This window comes from Empidonax traillii, unplaced genomic scaffold (assembly GCF_003031625.1).
Source record: "Empidonax traillii isolate 1590-97213 ecotype Southwest subspecies unplaced genomic scaffold, ASM303162v1 scaffold123:size1378231, whole genome shotgun sequence".
In the NCBI taxonomy this organism is placed as follows: Eukaryota; Metazoa; Chordata; class Aves; order Passeriformes; family Tyrannidae; genus Empidonax; species Empidonax traillii.
Genome location: NW_020955316.1, coordinates 191,895 through 214,663, shown reverse-complemented (window position 1 = coordinate 214,663; position 22,769 = coordinate 191,895). Strand labels below are relative to the sequence as shown.

Sequence of the window (22,769 nt, the reverse complement as noted above, 5' to 3'; positions counted from 1 at the left end):
ATGTTCTGTTTTAATCATTCACAGAAAAAAAAGGAACACAACAGTCACCATCTGATTCATATCTTCTGAAATCCAGCAGCCAAAGCTGTGGGAGAGACAGATAAAAAAAGGAAAGCAAGAGAAGGTGTGGGTTTGTTCTGGTTTTTTTTCTTATTATTGGACACTGTAGACCTAAGGAAATACAAGAAGGACGACGCTGGATTATTGCAAAGTTTAAGAGCTCCTACTGTCCTCTGTCTGATGTGACCTCCAGTAGATGACTGCAGAGAAAACACAAGGAACATTGCAAGTGCTGTTTCCTCTAGTACATGATCCCGTTTCCTTTCCTGAGCCAGAGGTTTAAGCCACATCATCAAGTTTGAGAACCCATTATAGACCTTTCTTCTGTAATGTTTTCTAATCACTTTTTGAGCTCATTCATACTTTTGGCATCCTGGACGTTCTGAGGCGATGAGCTGCACAATGGAATTTTGCATTGAAGGAAAACATACTTCCTTTGGGTTGTTTCAAGCCTTTCCTTATTTCACAGAATCTCAGACTGGTTCAGGTCAGAAGGGGCCTCTGGAGGTAATTTGGTGTAACCCCCCTGCTTGAGCATGGCCACCTAGAGCCTATTTCCTAGGACTATGTCCAGGAGGCTTTGGAATATCTCCAAGGATAGAGAGTCCACAGCCTCCTTGGGCAACCTGTGCAGTGCTTGGTCACCCTCACAGTAAAAAAGTAAGGGTGATGTTCAAAGGGAACATTTCGTGTTTCTGTTTGTGCCCATTGCCTCCGGTCCTGGCACTGACACCATGGGAAAGAGTCTGATTCTGACCTCTTTACAATCTCCCTAAAAGTTATTTATAGATATCAGTGAGATCCCCCAGAGCCATCCCTTCTCTATGCGGATGAGATCCAGATCTTTCAGCCTTTTCCAAGGAGAGGTGTCCTAGTCCCTTCACCATCCAGTCCCTTCACCATCCTTGAGGCCCTTTGCTAGACTATCTCCACTATGCTCATGTCTCTCTTGCATTTTTTTACTTCTGTACCATTCATCACTCTTGTGCTTCTACTGTATCTTCCTTCAAGTATCTCTTTTCCACATAATCCAGTTGTAGTTTATTCAGTGTCTGTTTTGGAGAAGCTGCTCTCTCCCTCAGTCCCCTTTAGCTCCCTACCTAGTACTTCTCCAGGTAACCTCAGTGTTCTCACTGCTCAACGTACAGGTCAGCCATGCACTGATTTACACAGCGGCAGACCACAGAGAAGTTTCCAAAGGTTAGGCATGGCAAGCTGAGCATCAGTCTTTAAGACAAGGACAGAAAGAAGAGATAGGAAGTGATTTCTCAGTCATTGTTAATTCTATCACTGGAAGCTTCAGAATTACCAAAATTTTTGCAAACATGTAGAAAAGGAGAGTATGAATAACATCCTGCACAGATTCAGCAAGAACAGAGCTAGGCAGACTCATCTGATCTTCTGCAATGAGGTAATAAACCTCGCAGACGAGCAAGAAGGTGCAGATGCTGTATGTGTTGATGTGTAAGTAAGGCTTGTGATACTGTGTCACATGGTATCACTGTAAGCAAGAGAGGAACACCTGGACTACAAAAAAATATGAAAAGATGGATGCATGACCTGTCAAAACTTTTCTGAGAGGTTAGTTACTCATGGTATGATGTGATGCAAAAACCCTCTCATGAATCTGGTTAGGGTCAGCATTTCCATAAATGACACAAAATCCAAGCACATCTTTTTACATTTGCAGGGTACAGCACGCTGGGACAAGCTACCAGAAAGCTGGATACAGGACTAGAGGCCAAGGAAGGCATGATTAGGAAAAAGGGATACAATTCACTGATCCTCCACTGGATTCCCTTTCAGCTCCTGCAGAGTAGGCAAGAAACCCTCAGTATGACCCATGGAAGGCCTTTTCTCTGCTTACTCTTGCCTTTGGCTTAAATTACAGAAATCTAATTAGACACTGAGGAAACGCTTCCAGTGCAGTGAAGCACTGGGGTGGGTTGCCTGGGAAGGCTGCTAGGACACATTGGTCTTCCACACAGGGTGATGGATGAACAAGAGGCACTAGCCCTGCCTTCAGGCAAGAGAGGAGTGTAGCTGTCTTCCTGAAGTCCTGCTCAGACCTGCCTTTCTGTGATTTTTATCCCTATGATCCTTTGTTACAATATTGATGTTTTGTCTTCAGATGTTGCTATTATGATCCTGCTTTATTCTCTGCTCCTCTACTCCTGCTGTTCAGGTGGCTGATTTGACCAAGGGTGAGTGTTTTTGGCTTGGTATTCTCTGAGTACACTATCATTTTAACAGAGCATAAATCCAAGCTGCTACTAGGATGCCATTGTCCTCTCCCCCTCCAAAATGTGCTTGCTCTTACTGCCTGGCTTGCCTGGGACCACAAACCAGTCAGCTGTGCCTGACTTGGGTCAGGGAGACTGATTCAGCTGAAAACTCACCAGCTGGGAGAGAGGCAAGTGGAGAGATCAGTTTTCCATTACTTGTTCTGCTATCTCACATCCTTTGTCTGTCTTGTCTACTTTGGATGGAGCAATCACATCTTGTGCTATGCTTGGAAAGCAGAGTGGAAATGTAAGGTGATACAAGCACTGGTTTGAATAATCTTTTCCAGACTCAGGGCTGTCTAAACTGCTGAGCAGAGGAAAGTGGTGTCCGAGGAGATCCTCCTACCCCTCAGATGAGAGCAGGGCTGTGCAGAAGCCCTGGGAGATGACAACCACCATCTCATAAGACAATGAATCATAACTGCATGGTACAGACTATTTCCCTGTTAACACAAGGAGGATGCCAGCAACCAGCTGTCCCATGTGTCAGCCCTGATTCCTACCCCTCCAGGGTCCTGCCCCTTGACCAGGGATCACCTCATTTTGTACATCTAAATCATCTGTCTAGCTGCTACTGCATTTATTTGCTACTCAGCTAAAATCAATCAAACCTTGTTATTTGGGAGAGGGAGCTTTTTCTTTGTCACTAAATATGTTTGCTAAGAGCCAGAGGGTTTGTCAAATTTAGGAGAAATGTGCACGTGTCACTGAGGAAAGACACTGTTCAAGGGATAAGACAAGGAAGATCAAGAGAAAAAAAAAGGAACCAGTGTAAATTCTGTCACAGAAAATGCATTTTAAAGTTACTTGACTTGTTTTAACCACAATCGCTTAATGAATGAGGTGGCCAAGGGAAGGCTCTTGGCTTTATTCCCATTCCCTGTAAAGACACTCCTCTGGGTGAATGCATGTCAGAGCAGTCTCTATCCTGACACCAAGTGGAGAAAGTTCACACAGACTACTTTAAAATACAGTCCAGTGTATGGAACTGCCAGTGGGGACAACACGGGATGTGCCACCAATTCTAGCACCAGCGAGGCATCATACATTTTTTGTATTTACAGGATTTTCTTTCCAGAATCTGTCTCCTAGCAGCAGAAATATACATTGGAGATAGTTATACATGATAAAAATCACTCTCTGGGCTCCTGCAGATTTACCCTCCTATCTCAAGTTTTCACCAGTGTCATATGTGGGGAGCATCCCAGTGGGTGCATGTGGATCATCTTTACTGGGGACAATATGGGTTTCAGGAGTGGTAGGGAAGTCAGAATCATAGATGTGTTGGGGTTAGCAAGGACCTCTTGAGTTCATCTGGTCCAACCCCCTGATCAAGCAGAGCCACCTAGAGCCCGTTTCCCAGGTCCATGTCCAGACAGCTTTGGAATATCTCCAAGTATGGAGAATTCACTGCCCTGGAAGTGAAGAGGAGGGTGTCTTTTCCTTGAGAGGAAGGGCCTCTGCTTGGTCACGTTATGGTGATGGACATTGTGGTGTGCCACAGTGGTCCCACCCACCGTGCTGCCAAAGAGCAAAGCAGGGTGCCAGGTCCTCAGACCAGCATATCTCCTGGCACATCTGCTTCACACTGTGAATACTCCATCTCCAACCTTCACCAGTTTCCCCAGGAGGACTTGGCGGCTTGTCTGGTTCTGGACTACTCTGTACAAAAATGACATGGAGCTCCTGGAGCAGGTCTATTAGAGGGCTGTGAAGAGAATTAAGAATCTGGGGCGTCTCTCTTAAGAGGACTGGCTGAAGGAGCTGGCCTGTTCAGTGTTGAAAAGACTGAGGGAGGAACCTCATCAATGTCTAGAAGTATCTGAAGGGAGAGTGTCAAGAGGACTCTTTCAGTGGTACCAAGCAATAGGAAAAGAGGCAATGGGCAGAAACTGATATATAGAAAGTTCCACCTGAACATAAGGAAGATCCTCTTTACTGTGATGGTGACTGAGCACTGGAACAGATTGCCCGGAGAGGCTGTGGAGTCTCCCTCCTTGAAGATGTCCTAGATGCAATCCTGTGCAATTGACTGTGCTTGAGCCGGAAGGTTGGACCAGATGACCCCACTCTGGTCCTTTCCAACCTTACACATTCTGTGGTTCTGTGACTTTCCCCTTTCCTTGCATGTCAGATTTCCAGGGCTGAGGGGACAGAAGCCGTCCTCCAGAAGCTTCCCATCCTGCAGTTCAAGTCCTCACCCCCACCTTACTTCAAGCACCTGTAACATATCCTGGAAAATCTTTTGACCTTGGCCCAGGGATCAAATGGAGATCACTGCCAGATGGGGTTTCACTATGGGTTCAACCTCTTAAACCTTCAGCTTCCCTTGCCCATTTGAGGTTGTTTTCTCCCTTAATGTCTTACTCTTCACTCTTGCTTTGCACACCTCTACTTCTGCCTCCCGGAGTTAAAAAAATTCCTCATCATTTAGCAAGGTGCCAGAAAGTCACAGAAGCTCTAGTGCCAGCTGTGGCCTAAGCTCAAACCCCCAGAAAAGAAGCAGCACCATCCTACAGTGCTCTGCACTAGAAAGGTGACAGCTTTTTTTCCCAGGCAAAAAAACCCTGCATCAATTTAACAGAGAAAGGTATTAAACATATCTAGTGTTGAGCTCTTCCATCCCTCTGATGGATGGCATTCAAAAGCAACACAGAAAGGAGGCACCAGTGCTGATAAATTTATGCAGCAAAGAGCATTCAGCAGCTGCCCTGTTTAAGTCATCTTCTAATTACTCAATATAGAAAAAAATGGAGAGGAAAATGTATCATGTGTGGACTTACCCAGCTGATCCAGAGCAAAGAGGGCTGGGGCACCTTCGGAGAGCTCATTGTCTGAGGGAAGAAAAACAAATGCTTGGAAAGGTCAGCTGAAGAGGTAGATGGGGAGAGCTGGGGTGACAACACTCTTTTAATCACACTGCGGATAAGCCCCTGCTCAGCCTGCTTCCAGTTACCCTGACAGCTTCCATGTGTGTGTTGTGAGTTTTCTTTTAAATCTGTTATTGAAAAACTGCAGAATCAGGTCAAGACAGAGACTTGTCAGGATGAACCCTTATCCCTTTCCAGCATCACTGAAGAGCTCCTCTGCCCTACCTCTGCCCTCACTGGGATCCCCAGCAGTCCTCCTCTTTTTACCGTGCCACTGCTCTCTGCTCCCTTTCTCTAGTTCATCTGGTACTGGTGGGAAAATTGTTATTTTCAAACATTTATTTCTATGTCAAACATTCTGCTAAATTGCAAAAACTCAATGCAAATTTAAAAAAAAATTACAGAGGGTGGGGTCTTTTCTGTTGATTTTTGGGGTGTTTGATGTTTCAGGTTGTTTTCTCCTTTATGGTTCATGGCATTTTTTCAATGCATGGACCAGATTTAAAAATCTTTTAGTCTGGAATCTGTGGACTCCTGTGTTCCTAGGGTTCCAGGAGGATGTTTAAGAAGGGAAGGTGCATATGCCATACACCAATCCATAGCTGTGCCATTTCTAAGAGTTCTTGCCCCATGCTATAAAATGCTCTTAGGCCCACCAGTTAGAAAAAGATATAAGCCACTAGTTTAGGATACCAATGGGCTGCATACACCAAAAGCCAATGTATATTCACATTCAACTGTTTGGGATTTTTATAAACTCCTGATGGCAGCGACTCTGCCATCGTCTGCCTTTACACATACAAGCACAGTGCAATCCTGCACTCAACAGGTGTTTGACTACATCTATAAACAGTAAAACAGACCACACATGTATCAAAGATTTATAAGAAATAACAGAAGCAGAGATTGCTCTAATGGGGGAAAAGGGTGGACTGCAGTAAGCATTCCTGTGCTGGTCCCTTGGGAGCACCTTGGGCTGGGTACCTGCAGAAGCAGAAGATGTGCTATCATAATGTTGCTGCCCAGTCATGCTTGTCTGGGGAGACTGAACCCGGAAGTCAACAGCATAAATCTACTTATGGGTTCAAAAGCACAAAGCTACTTTTCTAATTCAGTTCTCGTGGAAAAGGAGGCAATGCCACATCTTGGATTGTCCCTTTCCCCTTCCCCCAGCATCTGGGCTATCAGCGGGAAGCCAAAGGAAACAGATGGAGATAAGCAAGCACTTTACCAAAGCAAAATGTTTCCGTTCCCAAGGTGCTGCCATCTGGAAGGCTGTGGGTTTATTTTGGTTTTAGTCCGGGGCACAACACATCCCAAACAAAAAAGGAGCTTTGCCCACGGAGGGGCAGTTTGTGCTGGCCCAAGGGGCAGGGACCTCTGGTGATAAAAATGAGCTGGGGCTGAGCAGGGAGCACTTCTGGCTGCTCCTGCCAAATGTTCAAATGGGGATTAAAAAGCTAATAAAAGCATCTGGCTGGAAATTAAGCAAAAATGAATCAGTAGAGGAAATAGGTTTGCTGGCTACTTCCCATTGTATCTCCCCCAAGAGCTTTCCTGAGACTGGCAGTTTCTGGAGAGCAGTAGACCCTAGCCTTGAGCTGGGAGGTCTTGTACCATGCTGAGGTGAGCTGAAACCTTGAATGGTCCTGCACATGAAGCACCAGTTAGGACAGTCCTCAGCCCCCCTTTCACTTCTGGGACAGCATGTATCCATGCAGCCATCCTAAATTGTCCCACACAAACATGATTGAAGAGAGAAGAGATAATTTTATCAGCTCTCCTGTCACTGTTCCCCAACCACAGTCATCTACAGAGTCTTGCTTGTGGAGGATGAGGGTGGTCACATTCAACACAAGTGGCATATTAGCTTGTCAAAAGATGGATGACGGGACTTTTTTTTTTTTTTTTCTCCCTGTAAATGGCCACTCCAGAGAAGGAAAACAAGCCACAGATCAAGTGCCTGTGACTGTTTGGACCAGATGTTTCCCACTTTCATACCTAGTGCTGCCTTGCTCTGGACATAGCCCAACAAAACCCCTGAGACCACTGCAAGCACAGTGAATGGTAGCAGCACACTGAGAAGGCTCTCAGCACTTTCACCAGGTGGATTAAAAATCAGCAATTATACCCTACCTCCTTTCACATTGGAAAAGGGGTGGATCCCACCATGAGACAACCAGTTTGTTTCATCCAGCTTCCAGTTTTCACCAGGGTCCATCTTTGATCCACAGCATCAAAGATCTGCTTGCAATGCCTCCTGCTGCTCTCTCTGGGGAATAATCAGAAGATACTCTGAGTGTCTGTCATGCTGCTAGACCGTGGTCATCTGTGAGAAGCTTACCTCAACAGAGAAAATGTCAATATTACAGGAAGAAAATACAATTATTTAAAAAAAAAATTGAGAAATAAACCACGTGCCTTGCAGGCAACTCTTGGACCAAGGAGTAGCTGACTCTGCCAAGCCTCAGCTTATCACATTGACAAGCCTCCCTGCTGTGTCAAAAGGCCAACAATGATTGGACCTCTTCCATTTTCTGCTATCAGTCTGACCAACACTTAGAAATTCCTAATCCATTATGATACTCGCAGGGATGGGGGTTTATTTCTGAGCAGGGTGATATTTCATGAGTGCATCCATAGGGGATATGTGTCTTGGCTGTACGTACTCAGCCATCAGGTCCTGACCAGTGAGGGGAATAGGCAGGAGCGGTGACCCTTGCTCCTGCATCCCAGCCCCTGCATGGACAGGAGTTACAGGCTGGTAGTTATGATCAGCTACACATTACAAGCCAATGATACTGCTGGACACTTGGTTCTTGCAGCTGCCCCAGCCCTGGAGTGGTGCTGTGAGCCACCAAGGAAAACAACAGAGATTATTGAGCTCCCTACCCTAAAACAATCCTTTTTGGTATAGATATTGAATTATTTTCATGACTATATCGGTCATTCAGTGCAACCTACAGGTTTGCTGCATTTGGGAATCCACATGGAGACGTTTTTCCTCCCTTGACTCTTTGGACCTGTGCATCTGGGAAATCCCAGACATGAGTAGAGACTGGGAGAATAACTCATTGAGAACAGGCCAGCAGAAAAGGACTTGGGGGTTCTCCTGGAGGAAAAGCTGGACATGAGCCAACAATGTGTGCCTGTAGCCCAGCAAGACAACTGCATCCTGGGCTGCATCAGAAGCAGTGTGGCCAGCAGGCTGAGGGAAGTGATTCTGCCTCTCTATGCTTGCCCTCATGAGACCCCACCCAGAGTGCTGTGTTCTGCTCTGGGGTCCTCAGCACAAGAAAGGATCTGTTGAAGAGGGTCCACGCTGGAGCATCTCATTTATGAAGACAGGCTAAAAGAGTTGGGGGGTGTTCAGCCTGGAGAACAAAAGGCTCTGGGGACACCTCTTTGCAGCCTTCCTGTACCAAAAAGAGGCTTATAAAGAAGAGGAAGAGGTGACTTTACATGGGCAGATAGTGATAGGTCAGGAGAGAATGGTTTTAAACTAAAAGAGGAAAGATTTGGATTGGATGTTAGGGAGAAATTCTTTTCTCAGAGGGTAGTGAGGCACTAGCACAGGTTGCCCACAGAAGCTGTGGCTGCCCATCCCTGGAAGTGTTTAAGGCTTGGATGGGGCCCTAAGCAATCTGACCTAGTGAGTGGCATCCCTGCTCATGGCACTGGGGTTGGAACTGGATGATCTTTAAGATCCTTTCCAACCCAAGCCCTTCTATTTTTCTATGGTTCTGTGATTCCTGTTGGGGTAAGCACACAGGGGCATTTAATGCATGCCTGGGTCTTCAGGATTACATGGATCTGGGAGGCAATAGAGTTCTTCTAGGATCAACATCAGGAAGAACACAAGTGTTGGGATGCAACAATAGGTTACTGTAAAGCATTTCTGCCTCTGTGGGAAGATATGAAAAGGAGGTAGCAACAAGGACTTTCCCTACCACTGTCTGAAGCAAACCAAGACCCCACATGGCACCAGTAGAGCTGGTTTCATGGTGAGTCCAATGAGACCCACCACACTAGCAGCTGGTCATCTCAGCCTCTGATTTTCTTCATCACCTGTTGTAGGAATTCTTTTGTAATTTAGTGCTGTCACTGTAATTCAAGACGCTTCTGGGAGGAACAGGCAGATATTGATGGAGGGACACCATCACACCAGCACCATCTCCTTGGGCAATGAGGCAAAGAAAGAGATGGACTGGGGCCCTGTCTCCACAAGAAAGCAAAGGATGGCTGAACCATGCCACTGCATTTGCCAAGTACTGATACCCCGTAGCTATTACCCTATCGGGGGGAGATGCTGCAGCTGGTGGGGTGAGGGCAAGAGCCTGCAGGAAGGGGCAGCAGCCTCACATGGACAGATTGCCCCAATGGCTCCCGGCACAGCACGGCCCAAGTGCTGCCTCAGCCCACTGCCAACTCCTACCAGGGGGAACCATGACTGTACCAGCGCTTCCCTGGTTGGCCAGACCTGCAACAGGTCATTTCACACAGTCTCTTGCTCAACACCTTAATTAAGCAGAATTAAATACTTGTCTGTATGTGTTTGCTGAGAAGCAAGCAGGACAGGTCACTACGTGTGCAGGCAGAGCTGGACTGGAGTTTTTTTGATGTAGTAAATTCACCTGAAGTGCAATTAAGAGGTACTGAGAGAGAATTCCAGGAGAATTCAAGTTGGATATGTAATTAGTTTTAGCTGAAAGAGAATAAGAAGAGTTCTGAGGAGAGCAGCAAGGCATCATTTTGACATTTAAGAAATAAAACTTTTTTTTGTTGTTCTTTCAAATGCCATTTTTGGTTTGAAAGTGACCTAGTTTGCTTTTTCTTTTCTTTTTTCTTCTATTTTTTTAACTTATGAAAAGCAGTAAATAATCTCAAACCAGAATGTCTCGTGCAATGCTTTTGAAAAGAAATCAAAGAAGAAAAGAAACATTCTCCTTCAGGGGGTGACCCAAACCAAAAAGTATTTTCAGTTTTTCCCTTCAGCCACTGAAATGAAAAACCTATTATTTGTACAGTTACACTACTGAAAAACATCTCATAAATGTGCACTGCTGGCAATTTCTTCTTTTTACCTGCCAAGGGAGGGGTTTGTCTGAGAATTCAATATAAGAGAGAAAGAAGGAAAGGGCAATTTAGCATCATAGCACAGAAGATAAAATGGCTTTTCCATATTTATTCATTTCTCTGAAAGAATGAAAAAGCAGACCTGCAGACCAACAGACCTCAGCTCTCTGCCTGCTGTCCCACTCTGCTCAGAATCATATACACATGAAATTGTATAGACACAGGTCCTGAGCTCCCATCACACAGAAAATTAATTGCAAATGTAAAACCTTCCGACTTCACTGACACATAAGGTCCAACCAATATTAGAAAAAGCGAAGCTCAAATTTTTTTAGGGGGGAGCAATAATACCATCAATGATAAACACCTAGAAGACCATAAACCTCAGTCCCTGCTATAGTTTTGAGGCATCCATCACTTCCTTTCACAACAGAGCCTGGTGCCAGCATAGCTTGGTGATGTCAGGTCTTCATAGCCAGCATCACAGGATCAGGGATAGGTTTGTGGTCCCTGTCTCACTACAGAGCATCCATCATGCCCATCCTCTGCTGTGGCTGCCCAACAGGGTGGGATGGGAGGCTAAGGGATGAGCATTAACACAGAACAGGGCCCACTGTCTGCACTGACATTCATAAAATAGACCTCTCAGTAAAATGCAGAACTGGAGAAGGATGCATCGCCATTCAACCTGGTGTCTCACAAGAGCTGGGACGTGAGCAGCTCCAGCTGCTTGAAGGGCTCAGCCTTGCTGCATTCAATAATCAGCACCTGTTACCTCTGTCTTTGAAGAAGAAGACAAGTCAAATGCGAGATTTTTCCAAAAGCCTGCATGAAGGTTCTCAGTTTCCTCCTAGGGTAAGGGGGACTTGTTTTACACACCTATAGCTTCCCTCAGTCCTCTGAGGAAAAACAAGGTGAGAAAAGACACATCCCTGCTCTATGTCATCTCATGATACGATATAAAAAGAAAAAAAAAGGGGGCTGAACAAATTAAGACCCTTTTCACTCCACAGTTTTACTATACCTAAATAACACCCATGCAGATCACAAAGCACTGTCCATTTTCAGCCTAACCTGCAAATCTCTTCCAAACCACAGAAAAAAATTACATAATATTGTAATGACCATTTCAGCAAAGTTTTCCAGCCTCTCAAACCTAACAGAAGTGGCTGTTGGAGCACAAGCTCCAGTTAAGCTCCTTTTCTGGAGCATTTCCAGTTCAAGACAATCTGCCATGTAGCCTCTCTGGGCACTCACCAGCTGCACAGGGATATATTTTTTTAATACCATAAACTGCAGAATTCACATGGCCAGAACAGCAGGAAAATAAACAGTAATGACCTGGACTAACCCAGACCAACAAGAGATTAAAGTGTCAAACCCTCAATGCTACAGCATGCAGGGGCTTGATCTGGAGGACAAGTAAAGGCTGGCAGTGTTTGCATAAGCACTGCCCTCAAAATTGGCTTCATCCATGTGGCTCGCCAGTATCAGGTGCTGCTGAGTGGAGTTGCAGATGCTGTACAAAGGATATCACATTGGTTTGAGTTATCATCTCTCCTTGCGTACAGTTTGACTGCAGAGATTTAACTGCATCCACCTGTTTGACTGGGGGTAAAATGCAGAGGCATCTTCCAGAATACACGGACTCAGCTACTTCTCCTCTTCTCCATGAGGAGCAAAGCATGGCACAGTTTCATGAGATGCTTGGTTCAGTCTGATCCAGACATTGCTAGAGCTGATGATCACTTAGTGCTGGTGATACTAACACACCACCTTGCTGGTCTGAGCCCTCTGAGCAGCACACTGGAGCCCTTTGCACTCAATGATTTATTTGTTTAGATGAACTTTTCCAATGCCTTGTAGCACCTACAAAGAGATCACATGTGAACCCTTCTGAGCAGCATCTGTCCTGAGTGAGCCAGGCCTTGTGGGGTGTACACAGCCAGCTGGGACCATAGCAGCCCCAAGCAACACCACCACGTTGCTTGGTGGCCAGGCCAGGTGACTGCAGAGCCACCATCAGCCTGCTGCAGTTTGGTGTAAGATTGAGCATTGGCAGGGACTGTGGCAAGAAAAAAGGCTACACAACTGCTGAGGTGGTCACAAGCCACAAAAGGCCTGGCAGATGGGCAGCAGAGGGGACCCTGAGGACAGTGGGTTTGGGTATCAGTTTGGTGAGGGAGGTTGGGACAGAAGAGAAAAATCTGTTTCTGTTCATGTTGCAAACCCTACGGTGGGGACTGGCATTGCTAGTGTGTTCTCCAGCAAGAGAGGGCACTGACCCTAACCTGTGCCTCCAAGCAGTTTGAGGAGTTTGGGATTGATATTAACCACACCAAAGGGACAAGGTGGGCAGCCAAGACAGGGCTGAGACTGAGAGAAGAAGCAGGGACTGCAGAAAAGAGCTTTGTCCAGCTGGAGCAGAGGGAGAGAGCTTAGCCAGACTGCAGGAGAAGGACTCAGGCAGCAGCCTTGCAGCAGCCATATGTGGGATGAAATGCTTCCAGACAGATCCCTTTCCCTGGGATGTTTCCAGTACCCTGCAATAACACAGGGACAGCAACATAGCTTTCCTCTCATCAGGCATGAGTTGGGAATGTCCAGCCCCCTGCTCACTAAAGCGATATAGACGTCATTACGGTACCCACACAGTAATCCAGATTCTTCCCACTCACAGTGAGTCCAGAGAAGTTAAAGTATCCCCTGACCCGTAGTTTTGCTCAGAGTAAAACCTTTGTGCAAAAAGGCTGTGTGTGCCGAACGTGGGAGCAGCATTGAGAGGAAGTCACATTGCTTGGGCAAGCAGCAGCTGCTCTTGAGCAGGTACCGCTGCCCTGGGAAGGCATTGCCTTCCTGCAGCTGCTCATCTGCCTCAGGGCAACAAGAGGGGGAATGAAAAGGTTTGATGAGCCTTATAGAGCTGAGCAGGGCAGGATCAGGACTTTGAGGAGGACATTACAAATTCATTTAACCTGGAGCAGGATGATCACAGCAAAAGACACAAAGTGATAAACTGCTTCCCCCATACCCCAGACCTCAGCCTGATGGCTGCCTTTAATCACCCACAGCTGTTCTTTATGCCTTGGATGTGCTCCCCTTTAATTAGCCCAAAAGGTGACTAATGAGCTATTTGTTAATGTCATCAATCAAAAAGCTCTATTTGTAGTTGGTCTGAAAGAACTTTTTTTTAAAAGCATCGAGTTTCAGCCAGCTGGCACAGAGCATGATCACAAGCTAATTACATGATCTCATGGCACTTATCTCGAACTAATACATCATTAATCTGATCTTACGACAGCTAAAGGAGTTGCCCAGAGCCAAGAAGCACTTGAAGGCTCCACAGTCCCCAGAACCAGAGCCCTTTTTATAAAAGCTGCTGGTTTACACACGGCAGGCACATGTCAGGGCAAGCTATAAGTTGTATTGCTCCCCTTACCCTGACAAACAAAAACATTCAGGAGCTGGGAAATACACGATCTCCTCCAAAATAAGCTTTCCCCAAAGCATAGTCACTGTCCCCCTGCCTTGGTTCAGGGCTGTAAGGATGACCAGAGCAGGAAGGGGCTCAGGGTCAGGATGCCACCATTTTTGAGGAATCCCAAGGCCTATTTTATAAGCTTTCTGTTTGACAAAGCCCTTTTGAAGGACTTGCCCCAGTCTGGTCTCAGGGGGCAAGTGGGTAGTTTCAGGTCACCTGCACTACTGGGAATGGGTGCTAGAAGCTCCTCTCTATTCTCTATATCCCTTTGGATATAAAGGTAGGAGGCAAATTAATGAATACATTCCTGTTTACATGTCATGATTTATTTTGAAGCTCATTGCTACCTAGGAACAACCATCTACATATATAACCAGGAACCAGGCAAAATCTTGAAAACCTTGGAAAATACCATCTTCAATTTCAACCAAGCTCTTACTCTCACCCTTGAGCAAGGGTACCCCCCAAAATGGTCCCAAAGGAATTCACAAACTTGTCCCAGCCATCCCACGGGTATGGCAGGATGCCAGGGTCCACCTTGCAGTGCTCCCGGACCACTGCTCTGATTACAGGTGCTGGGTGTGCATATCTACACAGATTTAGGATGGGTTTAAGATGCTCCAAGTCACCATGTGGAATAAAATTTCTCTTTCTTGCTTCTCTGATTTTCTTCCAGAATCAGTGAATTGAATTGCAACTCAACAATTCAAACATTAAAGTGCTTGAAGCGAAGCCTGTGTCTCCCTTTGTGTCCATTGCAGATCTGTCTGTACTAAACTAACAGCCCTAAACACCACCACACCTCAGCTGTGCCAGTTATCTTCACAGGCAATTAGCTGCCAGGTTATTTTAGCCATAACAATCACTTATCTACTTAAGAGAGAATAATTTCTCCCTGCTGTTCCCATGACCTCTCAGAAAACACAGAACTGCCTTTTTTTCGCAGTCATAAGAGAAAATGTTCCTGTTACAGCCTCGGTTCAGACAAGCTTTTTAAAAAACTGGTAAAGTAGAAATGGTAAATCTTACCTGACAAAACACCCGTGATTTCTCTGGAGACAAAAAAGTATCTGTGTCTCGGTGCTGCAAGTCCAAAGCTTTCCTGGGAATTGTTTGTCCTCTGTTGGGTAAGAGCTCCACAAAAACTATGTAGCCATTGCCTGGACTTGCTTCGTTTGGGTAGGTAAGTTACGGGAATTCAGCTGCTCCTGCGTGTTCAAAGACCTTCAAAATGCTCTACACCACCTATCACATTATGGTTCCCACAAGTATGCAAGGTATGCGTCTGTCTTCCTGAGTCACGTAATTATCTTTGGGAAAGTAACCCGCAGAAGAACGGCAGAGGGAAAAAAACCCAACCAGCCATACAAATCCTGCAATGGTCAGCAGTAGCCCTGCAAGATGTCCTCGAACAGAGGCATTGCTAATCCCTACGTCTCCAATGCCAAAGCTAGTGGAGATGCTGGGCTGTCCTCTTCCTGCCTTCCTCAGCAGTTTGCAGCACCACATGCAGGAAGTATCAAGAAGAAGGAGCAGCACAGTTTCAAAAGCAACCACAGCACTGGAAGAGCCGATCCAAAGCTCACTGTGCTGCACAGATTATGGGGTGGCCTCCAGCCAGGAGGAAATGTAGGGTGAAATAGTCCCTGATGACTGCTCTTAATGAAGGCTGAGTCATCGGTGACATGGAATGAAAAAATGGTGTGATGCAGCAGTGTCTGGGCTAGTTACATCTTGATAAGGATGGTGGGTGTCTTTCTGGGTTTTCCATTGAGTCAGAAGCACCTGGGGAAAGTGATACCAGGAAAAGAATATCTGCCATGATCAAATGCCACCTCGGGCAGTCTCAGAAGAGGAATAAATAACATGAGAGAATGGTATACCATGTAGGTGAGTTTTCCAAAGAAGGCTCTTATACTAAGCATAAGGAAGGAAATAAGGCCAAGAATGAAGAGCAAACAGTGAAGAGTGCCTTGATTACACCACCTTCTCACAAGGAAAAGCATGGTCTTACCATGGTGAGAATGGCTTCAGCAGATGTTCACCCTCTGCAATGTTTTTTCAGAGTTGCCAGTTTTCCCAGATGACTTCCAACAAGGACATCTCAGAAGTGAAGCTCTAAATCCTACATGACAGCAGCAGGCTCACTTGAGCGTAGGCAGTCAAGCAGTTCTGGCAGATGTGAACAGATCTTGGTTTTTGCTCCATCTCCTGAAAGACTAGCTCCATTCATCATCTCCCTTAATGACTTTTTGTACTCAGGAAATTGCTTCAAAATTTTGAACTCAGCTGTTAAGTACTTCCAGCTACCAGATTAGACAGAAAACCTCATACCTGGGAGTCAAAGGAGCTCCCATTCCCAGGGCCAGGAGGGCTTCAAGCACCCATGTGCACTGAATGACAAAGAGAAATGTGTTGTGCAGCATTTGAGCCAACTCTGGGGCTTGGTTTTATCACCCCATTCCAGCTTTGGCTAGCACTGCTTAATGCCTCTGTCAGTATCTGGCTGTGTTTGGCACCTTCATGTGGTGAGGGAAGGTTGGGAGGCTGCCAGGCATGAGGTGGGTTGCACTCTGCCTGCGTATTCCGGAAGCCAGCAGGTCCAAGAGCAACAGATATCAGTTGGGTTAACAAAGACTGTCAGATATCCTGCATTCCTATACCTCCTCCAAAAGCATATCTCAGCTCTGGCCATGAAGGAAAAAATGTTCAGACTCTTACCAAGAGGCATTTAGGGTACTGCCTGCGTGCTGTGGCAGCAGTCAGTGTGTGGAGCAGTGAAAGATTCTGGCTGTGCTGCCACCTGTGCACAGTTGAGGAGCTGAGAGGAGCCCTGGCTGTGCTGGTATGTCCCAAGGCCATCCTCACATCCAGGATCACTCACTGCAGCTGCAAAACAGCAGGAGCAGCCCTGGCAGCATCAAAGCTCTCCCACCAAGCCTCTGAGGTGCTGGTGCACCAGGATTCATCCTGAGGATTGGGATGCCACAAGGCTTCAACTCTGTAGTGAGAGAAACTTGGAGAAACCACTCTGCTTGGGTAGAAGTCAACTGATGAACATTTGTGGAGATTTTGGGTTAGGCTTGATTTTTCTGAAAAAATCCTACGTAGTGGCCTTGCAACTACAGTAACACCAAGTCCTGACAGCTTTTCCAGGCCTGCTGACTTGGGGCATGCACTTATCCTTCTCCCAGCATGTCTGTGCAGGGCTGTGGTCACCCCACCATGGCACAGGCTCATCTGCTCCCCGCACAAACATCCTGGGGAGCCAAAACCGCCTTCAGAAAGGTGAGCAGCTGGCATCATGTAGTTCACGGAGCTCCACAGCTCTTATACTGTGAGTCATGAGTTTCCCAGCAGATTTACAGCCAGCGGCACTGATCTGCCTCAAAGACAAATGGAGCGGATATTTTCAGCCCAAGCCAAGCTCCCAGGTGAGTCAGAGTGAGGCAAAGATGAGCATTCATTCTCCAGTGTTGCATCTGCTACAGAAGGGTTTACCCACAAAGGGGGGGTCTTTCCTTTCTTCCCATCCTGTGCTGAGGACAGGGGATGGTGCTGTATATCATCAGGCTCCTGCTCTTTCTCCAGCCACATCTCCTGAACCTTGCGCCTGGGTGTCCATGTAAAAACTCCCATGCCTCACACCTCATCATGCTCACCAGTTCTCACAACAGGGCCTGTCCTCTGCTACACGTATGCCCAGATGCAAACACAGCATCCTCCCAGAAGAGTGAAGCAGATGGAGACAAAGTGGTCACACCAATCAACAGGATGAGAGAGGCCATCCCATTGTTGCTGGCAAATTCTGTCTGAAAACAGACACCTTTTCCTACGAAAACCTTTCTGGGCTTCACCTCACTGGGCAGCTCATGGATGAGGATGGCAGCTTGTCCATATCCTGAACACTGGTGGGCTCCTGCACTGCTGCTTCTTGAGCAGCAGCGGAGTCTCTTGGCCGAGGGCTGGTTTGCCCCCTGTCCCCCTGCCCAGACCATGCCATGCATATAATGCTATTTCATTCAGAAATATTGCTGGGTTACCTTTGCCAAGACAGGAAGAGAAGGGAAGGATGACCAGTGGCAGGAGGGAGATAAATCCAAGGCCAGCCTCAGGCATCAGGAAGTCTCAGGTTACTTGTGGGGTGGGCAGAGATGGGCAGCACTTGTATTACTCAGTAGTGGGAGTCAGAAAGGAGTTCTGTCTCATTGATACCCTGATGGACAGTGCGAAAATCACTGCAGTTTTCTCCCTGGTGAAGGGCAGGACAGGATGAGGAAACTTCTTTGCTCCAAAACACAAGTATATCTTTCAAAGCAATTGAGGCTCATGCAGGATCTCCGCTGGCAGGTGTGAAATACTTAAACTTCTTGTTAAAGCTGCAGTATTTTTCAGAGGACTGAGTTAGACATAAAATATTTACAGTTCTCTCTTCAGAGAAAGCTACTTTTGTGGCTGTCACTCTGTGGCAAACAAAGGCAGAGCTCTGAAAGGAAAAATATAGAGGGAACCCAACCAGCATCTCAACGAATTGCTTTCCCAGCATCAGACAAGATAAGAAAAGGGATTGGTAATGTGGTGGTGATACTGGTGACTGCAGGAAGAGTTAATGACCAAACCATACCTCAGTGGCCTGTGTAAAGGATGCCTTGTCCTTCCTTCCTTATCTGACTTCTTGTAGGGGTTATGGCATCCCACACTTGGTCTGGCTCCTAATTTTTCCTCTTCCAGTTCAGGGCTGTTTTGGAACCTTTGCTTCCTGTGACTTCCCGCAGCTCACCAATGCACAGCCCTGATCTCCCCCAGCCCCATATTTTTCCATCCAAGGGCAAGCTCATGATCTGTGCCAGCTCATCCAGCACATGTAGGCTTCTCCTGGTTGCAGGAGCCCAGCACTGGATACCCCAACCCCAGCCCTGCCAGTGAAAGATGCTGGCTTTCGGGAGGTGCTGGTGTGGGAGCCCTGGGTCCTGGCTGATTCTCTAGCTGGTCTCATGGTACGCTTTGTGGGACAGACACACAGATGGATGTTCACTGATGGTTACACACAGGTGAAAGAGGAAAAATCAAGTCTTGCTTTGGTAGGCTGGAATGTTTAAAAAGCAGACCAAATGGGACCCCAATATAACAGCAAGCTGCAAGCTTGCTCACGTCTACCACATAAAATGGAATATGAAAGTCCTGCTGTGGTGCCAGGGAGAAGAGAAACAAATCTCCTTTGTCTCCTCATACCCAAGAGTCTGGTGCTCATTTATGAGGGTGCAGTCTCTGCCTTTGGGGTCAGTCAAGGCACAGACACCTAACATCTTCCAGTGGGATCAAAGAACTGCGACCACCAGCTGCTTTCTCCTGATTTCCTCCTGCTGCCTACCCTTCCCTGCAAACTGTGTGGTGGGATGCTGTGGTCACCTTCAACCCCACATCTTCTTCAGGTCTTTCCTCCAGTTGCAGAAGGACCTGGATGCATCCAGGGCTCAGCCCCACCTGATTCATAGTCCCCTCTGCCCAGTGGCACCAGTGAGCCAGGACTGCTCACTGGGCATGAGGATGGCACAGTTATAATCCCCACCACTAATCACACTGAGGAAGAGTTTGGCACTAGTCTTAAGATACAGCATGGTGGTGGCTGAGTTCACTGTCACCAAGCCCCTGCCTCATTCTCTTTGGTTCTTGTGAAAAACTGGAGAAGATCTTGGTTTTGCCCCGCATCACAACAAACCCAAAAGCTGAAACTTCTAAATAGCTCAAAAAAGAGAAATGCGTTTTTCCAACCAGGTCTACTTGCTGTTTAGGAGAAAAACCCTGTTGCCACCAGAAAAATATCAGCATTGCAGTGGCATTTGTTCCAGCTATCATCTCCTCTCCTTTCATGTTACCGCTTGAGTATTTGTTAGACTTGCATTTTGTAGCAATAATGGGGTTTTGATTTGTGCATATTATTTAAACTCTCAGCAAGGAAGCAAAGTAACAACTGCCCACCCCATGGTCTGATGATTTACAAGAGACCCTGATGATGCCGTGTAACCAGTATGAACTATCGGTGAGGAATAACCATAAACATTGTCTACTCAGGTCAATTATGGAATAACAGTGCCTAACAGGATGTGTTCAGCTGCATCCTGAAGACCGAGACACCAGGTGACTTAATCATCCCCTGAGGTAGTATTGCTTTCACATATATATTACTGAAAAATTCATCAGCAATCCAACACTGGTGGTAGAAATTCTCAAATGGAAACAGCTTCAGGTGTGGGGCAAAGAGAGACCTTGTCAAGTCAATGATGTTCTCCCTGTTGACTTTAAGAGATGATGGACCAGACCCCCCAGTTGCAACAAAGTAAGTAGATGGGAACAGCTCATTCTTTTTACCACATGGTACAAAACAACTGCCCTACGTTTCTTAATAGCCAAGGAGACACCTCCATTAATATTGACATGTTTGTGATGTTGCCAATAAACTAAAAAAGCTTCCTGTGGCTTTACCAGGCACTTCACTCTAACAGTCAGTCCTACAAACACTGGTCACTATAATTCTCTAATCAGAAATATTGTACAGATGAACTCTTTTCAGAGGGTTATTTAGGGTTCTCTTTTGCTACAACTTTTAAATGAAGAATAAGCTTTAAAATCTATTAAATATATTTATTTTTCCCTGACTCCTTCTCCTCAAAGAAAGAAACTGCTCTCATGCCTTTTTCTGTTCTTTCTGCAACTCATATGCTGGAAGCATTCTTGGTAGGTCTGAGCAAATTGGAGGGTATAGAGCAATTCCAGGGCTTTGCCCTTTCCCTTTTCCTTCCTTCCATTAGCCACTTAAATCAAGCTCCCCCCAAGAAATTATGGCTGTTTGTTTCCCTCCATATCTCAGCCTTGTCTCTCCCCAGCAAGCAGACAGGGTCCCTCGCAAGCCCACCTTCTCCTCCCCTATAGGGACAATGAACCACATTGGATGTACAGCTTGGGTTATTTGCAATGCCAAGATTTAGGCTTTTTCTTCAAGATTTTTTCATGAAGGATGAAATTTTACATATATGCTGTGTATGGGGGCTGAAGGAAACCAAATCTAGCTCTTTTCCCCCATGAGCAAGTTATAACAGCTCATTTTTGGCTGTCTGTGGCTTGGGCTGTGCCAGTGGGGTTTCCACTGCTGTTTTTTTCCCAGGCACTGTAGCCTGCACACCAGTCTCTGAAGTTTTTCCAAAGGGCTATCATTTGTGTCCGCGGTGGCCAGGACACGCAGAGGCCGCAGGGATGCTCCCTGCACATGGAAGAGCCTTGTTGACCCAGCACTTGCACATATGGGGGTCAGCAGCAGCTTCTGCAGCCTCTGCCCACCCCACTGCCTCCCAATTGGCAGAGGAATCAATATTTCCCTGGAAAATATTAGTTAATTTTTTTTTCCTTCTTCCTCATTTCAGGAATGTACTACTTTCAACAAAGCTTCTGCCAGGAAAAGTTTCTTAGGCTGAAATTTTTAGTCTGTGTGTGGAAAAACCACCTGGAAGGCAGCAGCAATCATCATCTTAACCCTTTGATTATGATCTTGAACTTAAAGTCTTTTTCTAGAAAAATTAATAAAAAAAAATATAAAGATGAGATCTGATCCTCCTGTGAAGTTGAGGGGAACAAAAGCTACATAAAGCTAGACGTGTTTTTTTACCAGCCATAGCTCGGACTATTTTACTGGCAGGGGAAGTTCTCCACACATTTTCCATGATTTGCACGTCCCAGGCCAGGACTGCACCATCCAGCCTCTCCATTGCTCAGCTCTGGGAGATGAGAAGGGCTCCAGGCTCCAGCGGGTGTTTAACAACTTGAAGCCAAACTGAAATGCAGAGGTGATGGATGTTCTGTGCTAACTTGGCTCAGCCCTTCTGCCCATGCACATCCTGCCCAGGCAGCAAACCAGAAATGGCTGTGACTGCTTTCCCCTCCTGGCACCGAGTTGAGTCCATCCTCACAAATGAAAATACCCCACTGAAACACCTTCAGGACAAAACTCCAGTTCCTCACAGCTCGTCCTGCTTACCAGTTCTTCTGAACTGGTGGGGTAAAGATCTTCTGCTAAACATCTGCCCAGCTGCAAGCACTGCGCTCCCCCAAAAAAGCAGGCAAATGGAGAAAGAGGGTCGCATCAGGCAATGGGATGAAAAAGGCCAGTGCACTGTGGTTGGCATATTCTGTCTGAGAACAGATAATTTATCCTAGCAATGGAAAAAGCCTTTCTGGACTTCACTTCATGGGGCAGCTCAGGGAGGAGTTGGGTGGGAGCTAGTCCTTACCCTGAGCACCGGTGGGGTGCTGCACGGCTGCCTCTTGGGCACAGGAAGAGGAGAGGGATGGATGGGAAGCCGCAGGGGGTGGGGGAGGGGGGAAGGGCTGCCACCTTTCCAGTACTTTTGTGAAATGAGCCCTTTATTTCCCTTTTTTTCCTTTCCCTAGCACCCAAAATGAAACTGTTTCCTCCAGCCCCATCCAATATTTTGTTTTGAACAGAACTTTCTGTCCTTTGTCATTTTACTGACAAAACCAACACCACCAAAAAGTAACATCAATTTAGATACCCACCTGAGTGTGCTTCCTTTCCTCCTCCAGTTTGTCAGTTCAGCAGCCAAACCAAACATGCCCATCCCCATGCCTGCTCTCTGGTCACTGCTGGATCAATAAATAACAGCATTCCATTTCCAGCTTACCTCGAGAGGTCCCTTCTTGCACTGGCAGCTGTATCCAGCTCTCCTGCTGTGAATTTTCCCAGCCGCAGCATCTCTTCCCCCCAGCTGTGGGGCTGATCCACCTGCACAGCAAAGGCTCAGGAGTCTCTGTTACAAAACTGGACACTGAGTGCCATTGCTTGGGACAGGATTAAAATCTATGTGGTGGTGGAGTTATTCCTGGGTCACATCGGCGTGAGTGGGCACAGGGCTTGGTGCAGGGAACTGACATGAGCCTTTGACATCACTGGTTAAATTTAGGGAACTAGCACAGTCCCAAAATGCT

The 22,769-nt window shown here is 46.5% G+C and overlaps 1 long non-coding RNA gene across 1 annotated transcript; it reads right to left on the bottom strand.

The window, feature by feature from the left end:
* On the bottom strand, positions 1 to 22,488 carry LOC114057254. Its single transcript, XR_003571170.1, has 4 exons — positions 22,466 to 22,488; positions 7,352 to 7,487; positions 5,129 to 5,179; positions 1 to 85 (listed from the first exon to the last, which is right to left on the bottom strand). It is a non-coding gene; the product is annotated as an uncharacterized LOC114057254 (long non-coding RNA).
* Between the last annotated feature and the right edge of the window lie 281 nt (positions 22,489 to 22,769).